General features: G+C 41.0%; 1 pseudogene; it reads right to left on the bottom strand.

Moving 5' to 3' along the window:
* Positions 1–2,784: 2,784 nt before the first annotated feature.
* Positions 2,785–4,087, bottom strand: LOC137943674 (probable histone-arginine methyltransferase CARM1; annotated as a pseudogene).
* Between the last annotated feature and the right edge of the window lie 825 nt (positions 4,088–4,912).

Below are 4,912 nucleotides of genomic sequence, written 5' to 3' on the forward strand. Positions count from 1 at the left end.
ATGGGTCATCTTTGTATTTTCGTCCTCAACCCTATTTAGGGGGACGTGAAGGAAAAGAGAGGCAAGTATTGAGAAAATTATATTTTACAGGTCTGATTCTCCCTCAGAGGTCAAAGTCGGATTCTCCCTTTGAGGTCCAAGGTTGAGCTTCCTCCAAAGCTCCTTCATTCTAAATTGAGTTCCACCATTACTCGTTCAAGAAACAAGGTTTCTCTTCCAACGTCAAGATCAACCATGGAGGGAAGAGAGGAAAGAAGGGTGACTCGATCCATGGCAAGGGAAGAACCTAATAGAAGCTTGAAAAACGGGAGTGCTACTCCCCTCCTTTTCTTTTCTATTTGAACTTAGGGTTAGGTTAATTACATTACAGCCCATAGACTAAATACAATGCAGCCCAGCCCAACTAATTAGCCTATGTACATGACATAAATTATACAACAAAATATAAACATAAATCCTATTTTATATACATTCCAACAAACGGTAATACCCCGGATGATGGATGGTTGGGGGAAACTTGGTTACATGGAGAAGAATGAAGAAGAATATAGTTGTGAGGTCCAGTACAGAAGAAAAATACAGCGCCATGACACACACGGTCCATGAGCTTTTATGGATCAAGTCCCTCCTAGATGAACTGGGATTCTATAAAGAAACCCCTATGGATCTATATTTTTATAATCAAGTGGCGATTCTTTTTACCTCAAATCCGATCTTCCATGAAAGAAGAAAACACTTTGAGGTGGACTGCCACTTTATACAAGAGAAATTCCAAGCTGGCATATTATCTCTCAAACTAGTCACTCATAAAATCATGTCCACCATTTGAAACAAGCTGGACATCCATGATGTTTTCTCACCCCAAGCCTCACTAGGAGTGTTAGAAGGTGGGACCAAGCCCACCATGCCCACACGACCAAGACGTAGCATGAGGTGTCATCTCACGAGGTGGAAGATTTTATAATCTTCCTTTATTGATATAATTAGGGATCCAAATTGATTGAGGAGTTTCCCTAAATATGTAATGAGAAAGGTAAAAATAGGCGTTTTTGTTGAAGGGTTTTCAATCAAGCTCTCCCCTTCTCACAATTCGTGGAAGAATCTCTCTCCTAGCCTTAAGCCACTTCTGCCAACTAATAAATGCAAGATCTTTATACTCATTAATGTATGTGGGACTATCCTTAACACTCCCCCTCATGTGGTGGCACGTGGATAATTTGGGTAGAGGCCCTGACATGATGGCATGTGAATAATTTGGGTGGATGCCCACATATGAGAATCTTGCTCTGATACCATGTTAAATTGGGTCGAAGGCCCTATCCCAAAATGACTAGCCACTTAGGAAACCTCTTCTACCAACTAATCAATGCAAGATATTTATACTCACTAATGTATGTGGGACTATCCTTCACAGTCTCTCTTCTCCATTTTATCTTCTCTCTTCTCTACATGTGCTCTCTCTGACTTTTCTCTTTTATTCACTTCTCTCTCCCCTCTCTTCTCCCTCTCTCATCTTGTACAAGGTTCTAATCATGGGTCCCTAAATTTAACACCTATGAATGAGTTTCCTATGCCTATTGTGCCCATCGAAGACTATGATTCATGGCTTAGATGACTTATCTTTTCAGCCCCCTGAAGCATTGGTTGACACCTCATCTGTAGAGTCCCCAACTCATTCAGAGGTAAGTTCTCCTTCTTCCCCTCATTTTTGGTCCTCCCTTTGATACTCGACCAATTGCTATTCGAAAGGAGTCGAGGTCTTCAACTAGACAGTCTACCTGCCACCTCATCTCCATTTTTTTATTGACTCATCGATTATCACCATCTTGTCATCATATTTTTGCATCCATATCATCTACCTCTATTCCTCAGTCTTATCAGGAGGTCCTACAACATCCTGGATTGAAAGTGGTGATGGATGAAAAAATGGCAACCCTACACGAAAATATGTCTTGCGCACGTGGTCATCCAAGAAACAACCAATGGGTTGTAAATGGGTCTTAATGATTAACCACAATCCGGATGGTTCTGTGGTATGGTCCTGGATTTGACACATGGATTCGTAGAGAAGAAGAAGAGAAAGACGAAAATGAAGCCAAAGGGAAGCTTGAAACCCCTGAGCTTGTTGAGGAGAACTCAAAACCCTTATTTACTCTAAATCAATGCTTCCTTTTTATCATTACTCTTACGCCTTAAATAGTGTTCACCCTTACAAGGTTTAAGATAAAATATTACAAAATACCCCTGTAGATAATGCCCCTGTGGCCTATTAATTATTTAACCGAAATAAAATAAAATAAATTAAGGAAAAACAATTAATTAGACTCTTAATAATGTTATTGCGTGCATAACACTACACTCCCTAGGGAGAAAGAGTTTGTCCTCACGCTCGAAGGTAGGGTCTGCTTGTCGACGTCTCCACCTATTCCCAAGGAACATCCATTGTATCTATGGCAGCCCTCTAGATGACAAAACTAGAGCATTCCAACTGAGAAGCAATTTTTTTTTTGACACTGCCAGCATCACTTACTGTAGCGCCCCCCAATATGGATAAGCAACCAAACAACAAGTTGAAATATCACCAGCTCCAAACTGTCAACTGGTGCTTCGACATTAACAACCCTTGTGCAAGCTGCCCCAACGGTTGCCTCATGGGCAAAATGTAGCATGTCCCCAACCAAAGTATGTTGGAGGGATGACTTGGCAACAACATTGTTGTTGGAATTGGGCTGAGAAGTTGGTGAGAAGACTACCCAGGGATGTAGATATATGAGTGCTCCATTTTTAGCCCTGTGGTTGAGACATTCGATAATATGGTACTCTAAGATCGAGCTTACCCATAGAGCTTCGGATTATGCCTCCTTGTTCAGATTCAACACCTCACATTTTAGCTAAGAGAGTAAGGTTCATAGTATAGCTCTAAGCATTGTGCGCAACCATGTGAAGATGACTTGTAATTTCTTGTCCGGCCATCAGCTGAGAGAGAGCACAAAGAAGTTGGTACCAGTGTGTTGTTGGAGGCCCTGTGCAGTTGTAAGCCACCGATGAACATAACTCCCACTAAACAAGACATCAAACCAACATGCAAGCCCATGTATCCTAGTCCCAACAGAAGCTTTGAGACTTAAGGGGATGTCAAATTGATATAGCTCCTCTTCCTTCAGAGTCATGAAATCTAATGTGTGGGTAACTATTGGAGCCACCAAAAATTTTGGATCAAAAGCATCTACTACAGGCTGAGAAAAATAACCCTGAAATGCGGGTCCATGTAAATGGGTAAGATCAACCCCATAGTAATTATGTTGCTACCAAAAGAGGGACTTGTTTGCTATTTCAACATACAAAAATTCATCATTGAAGGGAGCCAAGTATATCCTCCCAATTGTTGGAAACGTTTTCCCATTGCGAACAAGAAACCGATCTCTTACAATTACATATGACTCTAGCATTCTTTCATTGACAAGTAAAGTGCCCTTGGGATCTGAAATGAGTATATTTGCTTTTTCAGGCAGCTCGACTACCTCAACTTTGCCTATGACAATCGTTATTCTTTGTCCAAATGATGGATTTCTTGCAATCAGTCTACATGCATGTTCAACCATTTCAGATGCCTCCACATCATAAACATGCCTTGCACCAGCCTGAGCTAAAAATAATGAAAGAATACCACTACCAGCACCAACGTCGACTACAACATGATCAAGGAAATCTGAACGGTTCACAATTACTGCAGCATAATAGGTTCCTGTTCTCACTTAATCCCGTAACATATTTTGCTGATGTAGAAGTGACCATAGTAATGGAAATACATTTTAGCAGAAGCAACCTCTATTTTATCATCAAATTTTCACTTAGAAACCAGGAGTGGTCCATTTTCCAGCTTCGCCCGAACTCTCGTACCAGTAACATCTTTCTTCCACTATTCAAATGCTTGATGGAAATCTTTACATTCATTCTCTGTCCTAAATCTAATAGTGATTGCCCTCGAATAAGGTTTCTCATCAGTTCTTTTGAGATTTGAATCTTCACAGAAACACAAAGATTCAACTGGGCCTAGCTTAAACAATTGGGAGCTACAAAGATCGGTAAAAAAAAAAAAAATTCATCTCTTATTTTTCCCACGTTGGCTACCTTCTCATATTCAGAACTCTCACCTGATTGAAAATTTTCCATGAACAGGGCCCGAACAGCAAATATGGGATCCAAAACTTTTAGCACAACGATGTGAATTTGACCAAGATCAGACTCACTGCTACTGTTCTCATCAATAAAAAAAGTATTCATCCCCCATAGAATTTTTTCTATCAAACCCGGAATACCCAAACTCCTTAGTATAGAATTGAAGTACTCCCCCTTTTGTTATGGTCCTGGGTTAAGTACCTATGCCTTCCGCTCCTAACAGGCCGGTCTTTTGGGTAGTATTGGCTAGGTGCTTAACATTTGGTATCAGAGCAGGCACTACGTCTCGAGTTCGAATCCCCATGTGTGCGGGCGACCGCTATCCCCAGACGTTCCCCAAAGGCTCTCGTCATTGTGTTAATGCCACCGTGGTCGTCGGATCGGGAGGGCGGGGTGTTTTGTTATGGTCCTGGGTTAAGTTCCTATGCCTTCCGCTCCCAACAGGCCGGTCTTTTGGGTAGTATTGGCTAGGTGCTTAACACCTTTTTGCCAAGCATTTCATCATACAACTGCCTATCATCGTCCCTTTTACTTATTTTCCTAAAATTTTGATAGAAATTTATCATTCATTGGCTACTTCCACTGCCTAATGAATCAACTTTTCCCAAATAATAAGCAAAATAAAATGCAAAAAGAAGAAAGACAATCCCTTCCAGCTTAGGTGAGTAACCCCTCTGTTTCTCAGCCCCACATAACACCCTCAATGCAATTCTAGAGTTGTTTCTAAAAAACA

Source organism: Aristolochia californica, unplaced genomic scaffold (assembly GCF_029961685.1).
Source record: "Aristolochia californica isolate CCGP_79_NKW_82.1479 unplaced genomic scaffold, dmAriCali1.0.hap1 SCAF_11, whole genome shotgun sequence".
NCBI classification, from domain to species: domain Eukaryota; kingdom Viridiplantae; phylum Streptophyta; class Magnoliopsida; order Piperales; family Aristolochiaceae; genus Aristolochia; species Aristolochia californica.